Source organism: Crocuta crocuta, unplaced genomic scaffold, assembly GCF_008692635.1.
Source record: "Crocuta crocuta isolate KB4526 unplaced genomic scaffold, BGI_CrCroc_1.0 scaffold682, whole genome shotgun sequence".
In the NCBI taxonomy this organism is placed as follows: Eukaryota; Metazoa; Chordata; class Mammalia; order Carnivora; family Hyaenidae; genus Crocuta; species Crocuta crocuta.
In genome coordinates this window covers 111640-130260 of record NW_027533277.1, presented here as the reverse complement: position 1 = coordinate 130260, position 18621 = coordinate 111640, and positions in this window count along the sequence as shown.

The window sequence follows — 18621 nt, the reverse complement described above, 5'->3', positions numbered from 1 at the left end:
CTCAAAACAATAGTTTTGAGCAATTTGATTGTGATATTCTTGGGGGAGGGGTATACACGTGTGTGTGTGATGCTTGGGTTTTGTCAAGCTTCTTTGGATTTGTAGGTTTAACGTTTTATCAAATTTGGAAATTTTCCAGTCATGATTTCTTGTAATTTTTTTTAATGTTTATTTATTTTTGAGAGAGAGAGAGACAGACAGACAGAGCAAAGCAGGGGAGGAGCAGAGAGAGAGGGAGACACAGAATCCCTAGCAGGCTCCAGGCTCGGAGCTGTCAGCACAGAGCCCGACACAGGGCTCGAACTCATGAACTGTGAGATCATGACCTGAGCTGAAGTTGGACACTTAACCAACTGAGCCACCCAGGCGCGTGCCCCTTGTAATTTTTTTCCCCTTCTTTCCATCACTCTCCTTTTGTGTGGAGGGGCTCCAATTACAAATATATTAGGACGTTTGAAGTTGTCCTATACCTCACTGAAGGTCTGTTTATTTTTCAAAAATTATTTGTCTCTATTTCATTTTGGTTTGTGTTTAATGCTATGCTAGTTCATTAATAGTTTTTCTGTCTTTGTTGCCTGATAGGCCATTCATCTAATCCAGTGTATTTTTTTTTTTTCATTCCAGATGTTGTAGTTTTCTTCCCTAAGAGTTTGATTTGGGGCTTTTAAAAATATCTTCTATGTCTGTACTTCATATGCTCCATCTTCCCTCTAGCCTCTTGAACGTATGAGATAATTTATCATAACCGTGCTAATATCTGTATCTTTTAATTCTCGTATCGGTGTCAGTTCTGGGCTAGCCCTTATTGATTCAGTTTTCTCCTCATTGTGAATTATAGTTTTCCTCTTCTTTGCCTGCCTGGTAATTTTTCTATGGCATGCCATGCATTGAATTTTACTTTTGTATTGGGATTTTTATATTCCTATAAATATCCTTGGGCTCTGTTTTAGAACACAGTTAACTCACTTGGAAACAACCTGATCCCTTTGTGTCTGGCTTTAAATATTTGTCAGGTGGGATCAGAGCAGCATTTAGGCTGGGGATAATTCTTCTCCACCCCTGAGGCAAAACACTTCTGAGTTCTCTAGACAATGCTGTGTGAATTTTAAGGTTTTCTGTTCTGGCTGACGAGAATATGCACTATTTCTGGCCTTATGTGAAATCCAGTCACTGTTCTCTTTAATCCTTTTGGATGGTGGTTTTTCCAGTCTCAGATAGTTTCCTTGCACCTGTGCTCTGATCATCATTCTGCTAAACACTAAAGATCTGAAGAGCTCTCAGATTCTCTGTTTGGGCAGCTCTCTCCCCTCCCAGCTCAAGGGGGTTCCAGGTCTCTGCCTGGGTTTCCCATCTGTGTGCCGCAGCCCGGAAATTCTCTCAAAGGAGCAGCTGGGCAATTATAAAATTCATCTGATTTTCCCGTTCTTCCTTGCCTGATGTCTAATGTTTTAACCACTATTGTTTTTCTTTAATTTTTTAAATTTTATTTATATATTTTGAGAGAGAGAGAGAGAGAGCGAGCGCGAGTGGGGTAGGGGCAGAGAGAGAGGAAGAGAGAATTTCAAGCAGGCTCTGCACTGTCAGCGCAGAGCCCAACACGGGGCTTGAACTGATAAACCTTAAGGTCATAACCTGAGCTGAAATCAAGAATTTGACACTTAAACAACTGAGTCGCCCAGGTGCCCCCCCAACCACTATTGTTAACTTATTTATTTATTTATTTGAGGGAGAGCACATGCAAGCAGGGGAGGAGCAGAGAGAGAGGAGACAGAGGACCCAAAGCGGGTTCTACACTGACATCAGAGAGTCCAGTGTGGGGCTTGAACTCACAAACCCTGAGATCATGATCTGAGCCGAAGTCGGACGCTTAATTGTCTGAGCCACCAGACGCCCCTAGCCACTATTGTTTTTTGTATTTTGTCTCTTACTTCATTTTGGCTGGAAGTAGAAAATCAGTTATTTTTTAAATATTTAAAATATAAAAATGTCATTTTTCCATTCATCATGCATTTTGTATTGATATCCATCAGTAATATTTTGTAGCTGGCTCGTAGCAGTTCATGAGACCCAAATGTTAAATACTCGCAAACATCATGAGCCGGTCATTAAGCTGTAGATAGCTTGACTTTGGCCCNTTTCCCTAGCCCCCAGCTTTTCCCAACAGCTGCCTTACCAACTCCATCTGGACTTTTCTATTTTTCTCATCCTGCCTGAAAGATCTCCTTTAACATTTCTCGTAGTGTGTGTCTCCTGGTAATGAATTATCTTTGTTTTTGCTAGGTTTTTGCAAGATCTTTTCACCGGATCCAGGGTCACTGTGGATGCAATCAGCTGGGTTGGGATGAGGCCCTAGGGCATAGCGTGGGCTCCTGATCCGATAGGATTGGTGTTCTTATAAGACCCCCGTGTGAGGGGAGACACGCCCAGGGAGAGCACCGCGTGATGACAGGGGCAGAGCTGGAGTTTCAGACGTGGCTACAAACCAGAGGAGCGCCAAACCTTGCCAGCAAATCAGCAGATGCTGGAACAGGCAAGAGAGGACTCCCCTCTAGGTTCCAGAGGGGGCATGGCCCTGCAGTCATCTTGATCTTAGACTTCCAGACCCCAGAACTGTGAGACAGTAAATTTCTGGTGTTCTCAGCCACAACGGTGTGCAGGACTTGGTGACAGCGGCCCAAAGGAAACTCATATAGGGGACTGAGTCCCATTTCTTCATCATAGAGGGAAGCAGAACCCTCCCCGCGGCCCCCCACCCCGCAAACTCCTTTACCATTTGCTGTCTGAATGACTTCTCCACCTCCTACCTTCCTCAGTGGATGGTAAGTTATCGGAAGGCAAGTATCACATCTTATTTATTTCTGTGTTTTCCATAGCACCTCTTTGATGATGAAGTTAACATGCATGTAATTTGGATATGAAATTTGGGACCTCAAATATGGGTAAGCAAAATAATTTTATTTTCTATAGTTAATATTTTATTTTATTTTTATTAAAAATTTTTAATGTGTATTTATTTTGGGGAGAGAGACAGAGAGACAGTGTGAGTGGGGAGGGGCAGAGAGAGGGAGACACAGAATCGCAAGCAGGCTCCAGGCACTGACTGCCAGCACAGAGCCCGACATGGGGCTTGAACCCATGAACCATGAGATCATGACCTGAGCCCAAGTGGGATGCATAACCGACTGAGCAACCCAGTAATTTTACTTTTAAGTCCCCATTCCACAGGGTATACCTGGTTTATTGGGGGGTTTGTCAGGCAGGCCATACTTTTCTCCTCATTTTTCTTCCTGGTGGCATCTAAGTCATGGGGAGTTTACAAAGTACCAAGGTCTTGGGGCACCTGGGTGGCTCAGTTGATTAAGCATCCGACTTTGGCTCAGGTCATGATCTCACTGGTCCCTGAGTTTGAGCCAGGCTCTGTCAGCACAGAGCCTGGAGCCTGCTTTAGATTCTGTCTGTCTGTCTGTCTGTCTGTCTCTCTCTGCCCCTCCCCTGCTCATGCTATGTCTCTCTCTGTCTCTCAAAAATGAATAAACATTTAAAAAAATGAATGAGATGTGTTCTTTAAAAAAGAAAAAGTGTCAAGGCATTGTCAGGCAGGGTACTCAGTCTTTGGTCATTGTTTATCTTTTCTGCAGAATTCTCATTCTTACTGGGTTCTCGACATCTGTCCCCACGGATATCTGCTGCCTCTTTGGTGTGTCTGTCTGTCCTTCAATCCCTGCTGATCCATGCGGGACGCTCTGTGTCTTTCATATTTCAACCAGGTGGTCTCTTCAGGCTTGGTGGCTTCTCCCAGTTCATCTGTTTTGACACAGATGAGAACATGGCTCTACCTAATCTACCCTCAGTGCCTCGGGGGTCCGTAGAGACTGTTTTGCATCTCTCTGTCTGGAAGCATTGTGAAGCCGTGTATTTGTTTTCCTTTGCTGCTGTAATAAATCGCCACAAACTTAGTGGCTGAAATCAGCGCACATTTATTATCTTACACTTCCATAATTCAGAAGTTTGACACAGGTTTTGCTGAGCTAACAGCAAGGTGTCAGCTGGGCTGAGTTCCTCTCTGAAGGTTCCGGAGGAGAATCCATTTCCTAGCCTTTTGCCGCTTCTAGAGGCCAGCTGCGTTCCTTGGCTCACGGCCGCCCTATGCCTTCAAGGCCAGAAACATAGCCTCTCTCTGACTCTGTTTCCATCTCCAAACCTCTTTCTCTTCTATTTCCCCCTCCCATGTTTAGATGCTTGTGCTTGCATTGGACACACCTGGGTAATCCTAGGTAACGTCCCTATTTTAAAGAAAGCTGATTAGAAACCTTAATTCCACCGTCAACCCTAACTCCCCTTGGCTATGTAACCCAACATTTCCACAGGTTCTGGGAATTAGGACATTGACAATGACAGGGACATTACTCTGCTCACCACAAGCCATTTCTACTTACCCGTCCGTGTGACACATGGGGACCAGAGACCTTGTTCTCCTCACCCTGGAAATTAGAATCACTCTCCTCTGCGAGAAACTTTGAGCTTCCGATTCTGCACCTGTCTCTCATCTCTTTTCCTGCTCAGGATGTAGAGGCCAGGGCACACACAGAGAGAGAGAGAGAGAGACATCAGGGAAGTTCAGGAACACCTCCGTTGTTGACTCTCTTCCCTTTCATTAGCCCAAGTAGTTTTTAACTCTTTTAGAGAAGAACAAATAGATCCTTCAAGAATCCTCCAAATCCATCATTTAGGGATAGGTTTCAGCTTTAAAATTAAAAAGAGAAGAGTTATATATATTGTCATTCTCTTCACGTATAAAGCTATATCCTGTCAGTAGTGATTCATTAAGAACCCAGCTTGGAGAAAGAAACCCAATATGGTAGCAAAGGGATTTGAGGGGAGGCTTGCCAGAGAGGTGGGCCCCCACCTAGGAAAGTGCCCAGGAGGGCAAGGAGAGAGCATAGCTCAAGCCAGCCTTTAGTTCAGCTTGTCTGGTTGACATCTCCTCACCTGGGCCAGAGATATGGCCGGTTCCTCCCTCTCGGAGACGGGTGGTAACAGAGTAGAGGACTTATATTCTCATCCACATTTCGATGTATGAATGAATTGGATGAATAAGCAGTACTGCAGATGGGGATGGGGAGTGAGAAGATATTTTTCTAAGGCGTGAACCATATGGAAGGAGCTCCAAGCTACTGAGTTGTGACAGCGATCGGAGAGTCGGGAGCCAGCTGGCTACCCTGATCTGGGTGACATGTCTCTTCATCTTCTAGTCCATTGTGCCATCTCTAGGGAGAAAGACTTCATCGCTCTCCGTGCGTGGTGAGGACACTGAGCCAATGCAGGTGCTGAGTTACGTCGGCTCTCGTGGGCTATGCAGGACGCACACAGCCTTAGCTGACGTGAAAGCCTGTCAGCCAGATGAAAAGATGATGCGGTCTCATCAAGAGCGAGAACGGTTCCCTCCTCCTTGTACCTGCGGCCACTCTCTGTCTCCCTCTCTGCACTCACTCGGTACAAATCCCAGGAGCAGACATGAAGGAGGACAGAAAGAGGAAGAAATGGAGAAAAGAGGCTGTGGATATGCCTGTGGGCATGTGCCCACCTTGGGCTTACCCCCTGCAATCCTGACCTGCATACATGTTATATTGAGTCCTATCAACAGACATAAAAACGGAGGTTCAACAACTAATTGGCTACAGCGATTTTTCATGTGTTCTCAAAGCTCACAGAATGCATGTTCTGCTTACCACTTGCTTTACCATTATTTAAATAACTATTATAAAAGGATCCATTAAACGTGAAAAGGATTTTAAAAAAATCCCAAAGTACTGTCCCACAAATACAGTGCGGCAGCTGAAACGCTGCTAGAGGCCACAACCCCAACATGAACTTTGAATTGTGTTTCTGTGATGTCAGCAACAACAACACAGATGTTATATCACTCGACCCTGATGGAACGGGGATGCGTTGCAAATGCCCGACGTGCTGCAGGTTCATTCTCCCCCACTGGGCCACTTCTGTTGCTCTCTTTCCTAGGTCCTCACCTTGAGCCACGCCATCACATCCAACCCAAAGAGAACAATTGTTCTGAAAATGAATTGTTCGGAGGACAGAGCACGGGAGAGGAAGACGGCAGAGGAGGTTCCGAGCTACACGTTGGCTGTTCTCCCGCCATCTTGGGGTCTTATGACTCATTTCAACAGAATGAGGTTCTACCCGCTGCCTAGCAGATTCTCAGCTTTAGCTATTATGACCTGATGGCTTGGCAATGCTTCTTGGGTCTCTGGCATTCCCTCAGCCCGCGCCCTCCATCCCATCCCACTGTAAATCTTCCAGTCTACTGCAAGCACAGGCTTTCCCTGGACTCCAAAACACAGCCAACCCTTGTAAGAGGTGCCTGTACCAGGCAACATGCATCTTTCAACCAATTTGTAAGTATTATAGTCCTTTTACTTTTATAGATGAGAGAATTGGAGATCAGGACTTTCTAAGAGTTCCTAAGCCAGCAAGAAGTAAGGCTGTGATTTGAACCCCAATCTGTTTGACCCCAAGTCCCTACGATGTTGTCTCTATTCGTGTTGCATTTGGAGCATAAATTAGATCCAGCGAGGTCATTGGAGGCACACAGAACCCGGAGTCCAAGTTGATGGGTTCAGTAGTTGGCTCTGCCTGTCCAGGTCTCAGGTTCTGTCTGCCAGGGATGAAGAAGATGCAGATCCCTTGGGTGGCTGTCACAACAGACAGTTGTGACAGTTCTTCCCTCAGAACTGAGACTTTCCCCCCCAACTTTGAATACTCTGAAGACCTAAATCTCCTGAGCTCTGTTCCACTTTGATCTCCTTTCCAGCTACCCAGGTGACATGTCCTAAAACTGGTTTCCAGCTTCAGAGACTTGAGATCCCTTTTCATCATCCTGCTAGGGTCACACTTTCTCGGATTTTTAAGAAGACTCCCGATGGTCTTCTGGGGGAGCCAGAGAGTCATCTGCTGTTTACAGGGAAATAATGAGTCATTAAATATATTTACATACGAGGACTAGCAGGATTTCAGTAAAGATAGCCAGTGCAGGGGGGTGAAGCTGGTTCCCGGGGAGGATGGGGTGATTCATCACACACTTAAGAAAAGACCAGCCTCACTTCTCCCCCAGCTTCAGGGGAAATGAGCACTCTGTTCTGCGGCTGCAAGAGGGAGGGGCCCCACAGCCACAGCTCTGGCCCAGATGAACCCAACCATACTCGCTGAGCCGAGGCTGGCTTGAACTATGCCCTGCTGTCTCCTTGCCCTTCTCCTGGGCACTTTCTTAGGTGGGTACCATTCTCTCTGGCATGCCTCCCTTCAAGTCCTCACCCTCATGTCACCCCTATGAATCCAGAGCCTTGGCTGTTGGCTTGACTTCTTTGATACATTTCTTCCATTTTCTGGAATAAATATGGGACTTGAATCCTAGTGGCCGGTACGCTGAATCTTAGCTTTCTCTCTCCTCTGGGAAGGAGTTTGCTCTCATGGTCTCCCCTCATCCAGTGTCCCTCTGTGCCCTTGGCCAGAGGGTGCAGTCTACTCTTTTTGATGGATCCCACATGCCTGAGCCATGGGAGGGCCTGAGCCTCCCCTACGTCAGGCAGGAAGGCAAGGGTGGCTGGGATTCTCCACTCTAAATAGCCTTTTACATTTCCCTCAGGTGTCGGTGCTCAGACTGTCCGCCAATGGCCGCCCGTCAGGGTGCTGCTTGAGGGCAGCCAGCTCTCCATGGAGTGCACCGTGAAGGGGACATCCAACCCTTATCTGTATTGGTACCGGCAGGACAAGGGAGGCCCCCCCCAGCTGCTATTCTACTCTTTACGCATGGGCCAGATATACTCTGAGGTACCGCGGAACTTCACAGCCTCCAGGCCCCAGGACGGCCAGTTCATCCTGAGTTCTCAGAAGCTCCTCCTCAGTGACTCTGGCTTTTACCTCTGCGCCTGGAGCCTCACGCTGAGCCGGGTGGGGTAGACATCTGTGCAAAAACCCCACCCTCTCCAGGAGCCCTCCCTCTGGGGTTGGGTGGAGGATATTTGGGTTTCTGATCATCAGCCAATGTGAGAACAACAGAATGAAGCCAGATTCTCCAAAAGAACATAGTACTAAGTTCTCAGGGAGAAGAAAAAAATATTCGTGTGCGGACCCTGGGAATTGTGTACACGCGGTCAAGTCCCCAGTGTATGGGTGCCTCGTGCTAGGCTGTTATCTTCCAGGCCTCAAAGTGGGACCCTGCCTCACACTGTTCTCTCAAAGTCCTGTCTGTCTACACTGGGGAGTGAGAGAGTTAGGAAGTGCCTATAGCAGGATGTGTTGTGGTGGCAGACAGGGGGACAATTCTGAGGATCCCGACTCAGGACACTTACCTGGCTAATTTCCATCACCTGAGAGTCTCCTTTTGTTGCTCCTTCTGGGGAGAGTAGACATCTCGGGGAAGCTTGGATGAGGCTTTGTGGCAGGGAAGGGGCAAGGTGATCGGCAGATTGTTCATGTGTGGGCTAGACACACGCTTCTGTTAGTATCAGAAGCCACAATTAGGGATTTTGATTACTGCTTTGGATTTTAGGCTTTTTAATTCGTGTTCCACTGTGTCTCTTCCCTCCCCTTGTAGCAAAAGAGGGAGCAGAGAAGCAGATGGTGACCAAAGAGATACAAGATACAGGAAAAGGATGAGGGCACGCGTGTATAATGGTAACACCCTAAAAAAGATAAATTATTTGGATGAGAATGAAGGAGAGGAAAAGGCTTATGGGGGTGGCTGGGAAGAGATGCTACGGTTCCCCTGGCAACCAAGCTTCCTTCCTCATCCCTGAGTCCCTCAATCCTCCTTCGTCCTTCTTATTCTTAACAGGGTTTTCTTTTCTAATGTCCCTTGTACTCCACGAGGGGGCACAAGAATCTTAAAATACTTTGTTCCTGGCATCACTTCATCTAGGACAATTCAGACATTTGTTTATTTTCAGTATCATTCGATCTGCAGAGGGAAATCTGAGACGGAGACGCATAGTGATCAAGCCAGTATTTGATAATGCCCGAGGACTCCTGTGGCACCTTCCGTATCTACGTATGTATTAAGCGCCTGTTGCGAGCTGGGCACTCTGGGCCATCGCAGGGATCAAAAAGAAAAATGGAGCGCACTCAAGATGGTGCTGGGCATGGTCACAGCATGGTTTAATCAAGGCGCTTGGTTTGTTTTTCTCCCCCCCATGTGTGAGAATATTAATTGACTAAAGTAATCACTAGTGCTATGACTGCAAAAGGAAAGATGCACTTACAGCTCAAGTTTGGTTCACATTTAAGAGTAAACAATGTTTCAAGCCAATGTTTGTTTGTTAGTGGATTATTGAATGTTGGCAGAACTGGGTCTCTCCCTGAAACCGTGCTGATACCTTTCAGTTAATAGACTTTGGTATTTAGAACAGGCTTAGATTCACATAAAAATTGAACAGATAATAAGAGAAAGTTCTCACACTTGTTCCTCTGATCCCCTTGTTTCCTGTTAATAACATCTGACATTGGTGTGGTATATTACTTTTTTTAAAAAAATGTTTTATTTATTTTTGAGAGAAAGAGAGAGAAACAGAGTGTGAGTCAGGGAAAGGCAGAGAGAGAGACATACACACACAGAGAATCTGAAGCAGGGTCCTGCTTGAACCCACCAACCATGAGAACATGACCTGAGCCAAAGTCAGACACTCACCTGACTGAGCCACCCAGGTGCCCCTGTTACTTGTTAGGTTGTACTGGTCTACAGTTTTAGACAAATATACCACGTGCTGTAGACCCCATCGCAGTGTCTTGTAAACGGTCTACTGTCCCACGTCTCCTGTGCTTCACCTGTTGACTTCTCTCCGCTTTCCCTGATCTTTTCACGGTCTCTGTATTTCTAAGGCCTTTGTTTTTTGAGTCTAAATTTACTAGTTGTTTTAACCTTGGGCGAATCATATCATCTCTCTTTTTCCTCAACTGTCACACTCATTGGATTCAGCATCTTAAATGAGATGATGTCATGCCATAAAGCCCTATTACAGGGTCTGATTTTCAACGGATATTATTTTCCTCTTTTAGCTTACAAGGTATTTGATTCCAACTTACCCAAAAGAAAGATTTATTTTAAAAAAAATCAATTTTAAGCTACATACTAAATATTTAAAATTTTTTTAATTCTTACATTTATTTATTTTTGAGAGACAGAGAGAGAGGGAGCATGAACAGGGGACGGGCAGAGAGAGAAGGAGACACAGCATCTGAAGCAGGCTCCATGCTCTGAGCTGTCAGCACAGAGCCCAATGCAGGGCTCGAACTCACAAACCGTGAGATCATGACCTGAGCTGAAGCTGGACGCCTAACCGACTGAGCCACCCAGGTGCCCCATAAGCTATGTATTAAATATTTTAAAATGCTAAATACACTCAGATGGCAAACTTGTGAAATTTGTACCCTGTGCAGTACCCACTCAGATAGGGTTGCTTTGCGATGGGGTTTTTTGCGGCTTCAAAATCCTTCCTAACAGAGAGGGGTTCCAGGTAATCACCACTAGTCAAGTGGAGTTGGTAGGAGGGTTAAGACAGATTTTTCATTCCTGTAAGATATTCGGAAGTTCTGGAAAACCTCATGAAGGAGATAGAATTGTAGTGAGGGTTAGCTTTGGAGGAGGCTAACATTAAGATAAACAAAATGACATTCTCAGCCAGAGAGTCCATTTAAATAGAAATGTGGAGGTCCCAGTGGATGTCGTGAGTTCTGGAAAACCCATGAGTGAACAACTCTGGTCATGGCACCGAGCCACAGGGAGACGAGAGGACATTAATAGGTTAGGGGAGGCTAGTTGAGGAGAGGCTTGAACACCATCCAAATTCGTCAAGACAGGTTAATATCCTTCATGTCACCCGGCCTATTCATGACAAAGAGTCATCGTCCCTAACAGTTTCCCTATGTCTAAAGGCTCAGAAATCTACAATCGCCTTACTTTCAAGGGACAGAGGAAAGTGGCTCAGAAACACCATCTCCTGCTAGGAATTCACCAGTCTTACTCGAGTCGGTGCGTCCGGGGCAGCTGAGACTGCCTCCTCTCTGGGAGAGGCGCCAGCACCCCGGTCTTGGCTGACTCTGTAGGTCTTTCAGGAAACCATTCCGTGCTTGTCATTACTAGGCCACCAGCACGTGGAAGATCTCAAGCCACACGCACTCCTGGAACTGATAGGGAGAAAGCAGGGGCCTCTCTGCAGCCGAGGAAGATGCGGAAGGCCCAGATGCGGGGAGCTGTTGACACTGAAATTGGGCTGCTTCATATTTTCGCCCAGGATTAAATGCTTTGGGTTGAGCAGGCTCCAGCTCCGTGAGCTGCTGCAAAGCCCGCATGGCCTGTTGCATAGCTTGTTGTTTTCCGTTCCCTCCTTCAGGGTATTGTCTCTGGCTTTCTGTTCTCTCTGCGTTCCGTTCTCCCTCCTCCTCTTCCACAGATGGGGTAGAAAATATCTGTCACGCAGACCTTAGCAGTAGGGGACGATGCTTAGAGAAACCCAGGGAGTCCAGCACACAGACACCTGCCCAGATATCCAGGGACCGTCCATTTTCAGTCTGTTGATTATCTAGGGCTCTTTTTCCTGTGACTCATTAGCACCTCTCATTAGATGACTGGAAGGAAGCATGGGGGGCACCAGTGGTGACGGGGGAGTGCATTTAGGGGACAGGTAGGAGGGAGTTGCCTGAGGGATGTGGGGCCGGAGGGACCCCAGTTGGGTCAGAGCAGCTTTGCAAGCTGTTTTCATTCCTCACTATCTCCAAGGTGCGCCCTGCGGCCTCTGCTGGGAGGAGGGGATCGCCTCCAGCGGGTGTAGATGCGGGGTTCGGGGCATGGGTTTGCTCAGGTGCCTAGATTCCCCCTCTAGAGGGCTTTCCCTCTCCTCTCTATAGTTGTATTTCCACCGCCAGGGTGCCCACCAGGGGCCGGGTAGAAAGAGCGGCAGGGAAGGGGTAGGGACAGGATGTGGATGTGGAGAATGTGGTTCTCATGGTGTTGGGGGGGGGGCGGTGGGGGAGGGCTGTCACAGGTCCCCAGATGCACGGCCTGGTAAATGTCAAGCCACATCCTGTTGTGAGTCCCTGAGATGCTCCGGGGGGCAGGTGGGTGTCTGTTGCTACTTGTGCTGATGTTGCTCAGAGATAAACCGCTCAGCAGCCAGCACTGGGCTCAGACACCCCCAAACCTCCCCCAGTTGTCTCCTAAAAGACCCCAACCTGCGGCTCTTTACTTCCTGCCTTTGATTCGAGGCCACTGTCCTTTAAACACTATTTTCTTCTCCTCCTTCAGGGCCTGGGCCTCTGCCCTGGAGGTGGGCCAGGGGACAGGTGTCAGGCTCCAGGTGCCTGTTGTTAACCACAGGGGGTGGGGGTTTCTGGGCCTGCCCATCCCCCTCACACCAGAGACAGCTTCCGAGGCTCTGTCGCTGTGTGAGTGATTTGCGCCTGGGAAGAACTTAGACCCCCCCCACCCCCACCCCGCCGCGTTATCTCCCTCGTGGTGATTCGGGGCCTGTGGACTTCAATCACTGAACCGAAAGAGCAGAGTTTGAGGATGGTTTAGACATCACTCTACCCAAGCTCATTACTTCACAGACGAGGAGAGAGAAGCCCCAGGAAGCATCACAAGCTGTCCAGGGCCTTGCGGCCGTGGACGGAGGGGGACCAGAAGCCAATTCCCCGTGTCTGAGCAGCTCCTGGATCTCAGACAAAGCTGAGACGAACGTGGGCTCCATACTGAGCTGTGATCTTGTTCTGAATGTTATGAGCCACTTGTGTAAGGATGAAAAAAGGCACAACAGTCAGATCTGAGTGGCAGGAGGAAGGAGGGGTATATACGATGACCCACAGCATTAGACCAGATGGGTTGGAGAAATGAGCAGAAACTAGATGGGTTGGAGACATGAGCGGAAAAAATGTGATAAAACTAAGCAAGTCTTCCCTATTTCCCCTCATCCCCCCACCCCTCACCCCTGCCCCAGATAGAGAAGAGCAAAGGTCTGCACACAGGAAGACGGTATATGGCTCATTGCAAGACCTGTGAGAAAGACCCAGGGTCTGAGTCAAAAGTGAGCTCCGTGAGTGGGTACAGGATGTTGAACGTTGCTCTAACGAACCCAATGTAGACAGCATCGAAACTAAGGAGGCAGAGCTCTCTCTCTCCCCTATGTAGGTCAGAGCCCACCTGGCGCTGCCTTCCGTTCTGAACAACACACTTTTAGAAAAGTGGAAGGGTAAAAACAAGCATAAGTGTTTTCAGAAGAGGGCGGCCGGGCTGTGGAGAGTCGGAAGTGCTCCTAACTGGGCCACGTGAGGAAAACATTGAGAGAACTGGATATGTTTGGCTGGAAAATAAACTTTAGGCTAATAATAATTTTTATAATAGCAGCTAATATTTATTGAGGCTGTGAGAACAGCATTGTACATTCTGTGCATTAATAAGATGAAGCCACCTTATGAAGTCAGGGTTGTGATTCAGCCCGTTTTATGGGAAGGGAAGCTGAGTCTCTAACGCAATCATATGGCTGATAAGAGCAGATCTGAGGCTTGAACCTAGGTGTGTTTGACTTAAAAGTCCATATTCTTTGTTATCATCATGTTGTCCTCTCTCTGCTATATGCTTTCCCTCCCCTGAACACTCAAGCTTTCAAGGGTTCTGCTTTTTCTGTCTCATAGATTTGTGGACTCGGCGGGGGTGGGCTTGCTAGCTGTCACAGGAAGTATTCTCATGGGAGTATCATGATGGTCAATGAAGGGCACTACAATGAGATGGGTACGTGAACAGGAGCAAACAAGACAGAATTCTTCATAAGAGCCATCCAGTGATGAAATGGCCTACTCAGATGGGGAGTTCTCTGCTCCCAGGACAGGTCAAGCATAACTGGGTTGCAAGACTCTGCAATGCACGCTTCCTTACCACCCAGAGTGTGTATGATTCCCAGACAAGGTCAAGATGAAGTCTTACTGCGGGAGTGAGGGTTCAGGGGACCGAGCTGGAATTGCTGGAGTAGCCCAGGACTTGGGCAGGAGTGGTCATGCCCAGGACCACCCTCAAGTCACTATTTTAAACACCAGTTCCTTCTGTCAATGGGTTTGATCAGGAGTCAATAGGACACTGGGTCCACAGGAAGCCCTGGAGTCTGTCTCCTGTGAAGACCACACCCCACTCTCCCGGAGGACAGCTGAAACAAGGTAGAGCTGGCTGATGACACTGTCCTGGGGAGATGGTCACAGTTGTGGGCTCATTTTCAGGTCCTTCTTGTTGACATACAGATCCACTCACTTATCTCTGGGACCCCATCTTTCGCAAGGAGGGAACCCTATTAGGAGTCCAAATGTAAGAAAAGTGAAGACAGTGGATGGAAATGGAGGGGAGTCCTGATGTAACTGGGACTGTGGGCATGTGGTGAGCAGAGCCTATGTCCTCTGTCAGAGGAGATGATTCAGTGCTGATCCAGTGCTGTCACAGTAAACCCTAAGGCGAAGCAGAGAGATGTGGTGTGTTAAGGAACCCAGGGACCTCAGCTCCATAAACACAGCTCGAGAGAAGAAAGTCTCCAAGATGGGAGGAAAGATATCCAATGTAGACTGAGGCCAGAAACATTTTGTGTTTGGGGCCCCTTTGGGGTGGATAACGTCACAGATTATGGGGTATCAAAACCAAGAAATCACTGTTCTGGTAACTGTGGGAGTCTGCCACAAGCACTGGAAATGAACCATAATTAAAATTGTTGCCCAGGTGTGATGGCCTTCCTGACTCTGAGTCTTCTTATATGGCCATAGAGTAATTTCCATGGACAGGTTAAAGTGAATTGGGTGATGAAAGTTCGAGAAGAGGTCGATGAGTGAGCAGAAGAGCAATTCACCTATATACTGATAGTAATGCTAAGAATTGACATGGGGGCTGTAGCCATTACTGATCTCCATCAGCATCTCCTCGCACCCCAAGTGAAAGTATGTGCAGGCATGAATGTGTTTTTGTTGTACATGTATAGTTTCAGGAGAGGTTTCAAGTACCAATCCTCCATTCTCACATCCATGATCTCATGAAAGCTCCTCCTACATAGGACATTTAGGGCTGTGTGTCACACTGACTGTTAGGGACTGAGATCAGTCAGGCTGCCCTTCCCTGGGTCCTGATGGAAGAAGAAAAATAAGGGAATGTCTTTTTGGTTTTTCCAAGTTTAGGGTCTTTTATTTTTTTAATTACTTTTTTTTTTTACAAATAGTTTATTGTCAAGTTGGTTTCCATATAACACCCAGTGCTCATCCCCACAAGTGCCCTCCTCCATGCCCATCTCCCCCCTCCCCCCCACACCCATCAGTCCTCAGTTTGTTCTCAGCATTCAAGAGTCTCTCATGGTTTGCCTCTCTCCCTTTCCCCCACTATTTCCCTCCTTCTTCTCCTCCATGGTCCTCCTNTCTTCTGCCCATTTCTTCATTGGGTTGTTTGTTTTTCAGGTGTGGAGTTTGGTGAGTTCTTTAAAAAATAAGGGAATGTCTTATGGCAGGAAATGGATATATTAGTATCTATCAGGATCCATTGCTCTTCCCCCAATCCCTTGTTCTACAATCCTATTCTCTTTCTTCTCTCCCTCCCTCTTCTCCAACATCTTTGTCTCTTGGATGGTCCCAGCACTTTCTTCCCCCATCTCCAGGGCCCAGCCTGTGTAGCTTGGTCATGAGACGTGCAGTAGGAAGGTGTGTGGGTCTTCAATGGATACTGGTGCTGAGGGAAAAAATTTTCTGGGTAAGTGACAGTGGTTTGAGCAGCCCTTCTCCATAGGAATCTCTCCCCCCCCACCCCCCAACGATGTTCTCCTCATTAAAGGACCAGTTGGATGCTCCCTTTTCCCTCTTAATTTCTCAGTAAATCTCTAAGGGGCACAGGGCTGAGATTCCTCTCCTGGGTCGCTGCCCATGGGGAGTCAGCTGTGGCCCAGCGACGATGAGAACTTGGGGCCCCAGGCATCCTCTTAGAGATGCTTTGCTTCTAAGTCTCTTTATCCAGTAAGCACATTTTGCCCCTGTACTGGTGTCACTGTGGAGTTTGCCCCTGGACTACCTTTTGCCCACAGATTTCTTCAATAGGATGAAGTTTACATGAGCCTTGGGATTGAAATAGGCAGACAGGCCTAGACCAGTGACGAACTGCTTCAGTGCCATCCCATTCCAGGGATAACTCTGGACCCAGAAACTCTTTGGGAGCCCCTTNCCAAAAGCCACAAACCACAAGATCATGGCCTGAGATGAAGCCAGATGCTCAACCGACTGAGCCACTCAGGTACCTCTACTTTCATTTTTTTTTAATTAAAAATTTTTATTTATTTGAGAGAGAGAGAGAGAACGAACAAGCTGGGGAGGGGCAGAGAGAGAGGGAGACACAGAATCCAAAGCAGGTTCCAGGCTCTGAGCTGTCAGCACAGAGCCCGACGTGGGGATCGAACTCACAGACTGTGAGATCATGACCTGAGCTGAAGTCGGACACTTAAAGGATTGAGCCACCCAGGCACCCCATTTGCGAGCCCCTTTAATTGGAAAGGCCACATGTCCTAGTTTGCAGGGACAATCCTGATTCACCTCCTGTGTGTCAGAATCCCATCTCTGACTCTTAGTAAGTGTCTGCATTCATGCAATAAATGATAGGATCGCCTTACATCTAGCCAGTCTTTGCTCAGTTTCACCTGGGGAAGGATGGATGGGGTGCCCAGCAGGGGTGTTCAGAAGGACCTACTTACAGTCCAGAGAGAGGGGCAGAGGCTGAAGAATTTAACTTCCTAGTACTGGGAGTCAGCTACTGGGGAGGTGGGGGTGTTGTTTGAGTGAGACAAGAAAGCAGCCATAAAGATTTAGGGAGGGAGGCTCTCTTTGGGTCAAGCAAGGTGTGGGCTGGGGACTAGATGGGGTGTGTAACTTTCTCCCTCTCTATTATGTGTCCTGGAGGGGCAGGTAGAGAGGGTCCTTCATCCACTGGAGGACATTCCTTCAGTCCTCGCCTCCGCCCACACCCTCCCAGGTCCGCCCACACCCTGCTCTGCAGGCCCCGATGGAAATTGCCATGCTTGCAGCCCCCATTTCCCTTCTGCGGGGGGTTATCCATCTCTGTCTCACTCGTGCTCAGCTCCCCTCACTTCTCCACACCCACAAACTCCTGTCCTCCTATGCCCCATCCCAGGCCACCCACTCTGGCCCACACAACACCCTCCTCTCTCTGAGGCACGTTCTTGTCCCTTCTGAGGCTCCTGTCCCTGACCCACCCTTGTGAGGAAGAGCCACACGTGTCCAAATCATGGGAGACACTGCTCTGGTCTAGGACCTAAATGCTTTCCCCGGTTTGGGGCTTCTTAGTCATTATGAAAACAAATAAACAACAAGTGAACAACGGCTGCTGTTTGAGAAATTTAGAAATAATTACAACTGATGGGAAATTACGGGCATGTGATGCGTTCCCAGGGTCACCCCCGCCCTGGGCCATGTCCTCTCCTGGCCTGTGTGAGTTGGGTCTAGAGAATCCCTAACCCCCTGGTTCCCACACACTCAGTGCAGTGGGATGAATAGTGTCCCCCCAGAATTCAGGCCCACCCAGAACCTCAGAACGTGACCCAATTTGTAAACAAGGTCTTTGTAGCTGTAAACGTTAAGGATCTGGGGAGGAAATCCTTCTGAATTCAGAGTGTGTCCTAAATCCAACGACTCGTGTTGTGATAAGAAAAAATAAGGGGGAAATCCAGGCACATGGACTCGGGAAGAATGTGATGTGGAGACAGGCATGAGGTGGGAAGGGTGCTGTCACAGCCAAGGGCCCCCGAGAATGCCAGATGTGGGAAGAAGCAGAGAAGATTCTCCCCTAGAGCTTTTACAGGAAGATGTGATACTGCCCACACGCCTCCAGAACTGTGAGAGAATAAATTTCTACTGTTTAAGCCATCAGGTTTGTGGTGCTCTGTTACGGCAATGCTAAGGAACAAACACACTCAGGGGTCACAGTCTCTTTGCTCTGTTACTGTGGGTCCTGTGCTGGAGGTTGGGGGGAGGTTCACCCGGGGACAGTCACACCATTCTGGCCACTACTTGGAAAGAGCTTCCTGAATTTCCATCTTCAAAAGAACGTGCCACAGTCTCCCAGCCTACCAGGCATTTGCCGTATGAATGGAATAGGGAAAGTAACCCTAGAAACGACCTGTTTCTAGGGTCGTTGCGGGGATGACCCAGGGCACGCATGTGCTATGTCCACCCCCAAGTCTGGAAAAAAGCAGGCTACCCATAAGGGACTCCACCTTCCTCAGTCTTTCTCGGCTTTCAGACTTCCTTCTCACCCCCGACTTCCTGGCCACACTAGCCTATCTCTGGTCTCTCTCACCGGTCTGTGCCTTCTTTGCCTTGACTGCACCCCTCGCCTCCTCTGGTGCAGTGTTCTACCGCGGTGAGTGTGACTTGCGTGTAAACCCAGAGTTCACCCCGGAAAGATGACTGGCTCTGCCCAGGCGGATGTGCCTGTCCTGCTGCATTTGGGGCGGCCCCCTTTCCATCCCATCAAGTGAAGGGTTACTCGGGTGTAATACCTCAGTCCCTCCTGGACCCCACCTCCCTCCCCCACGT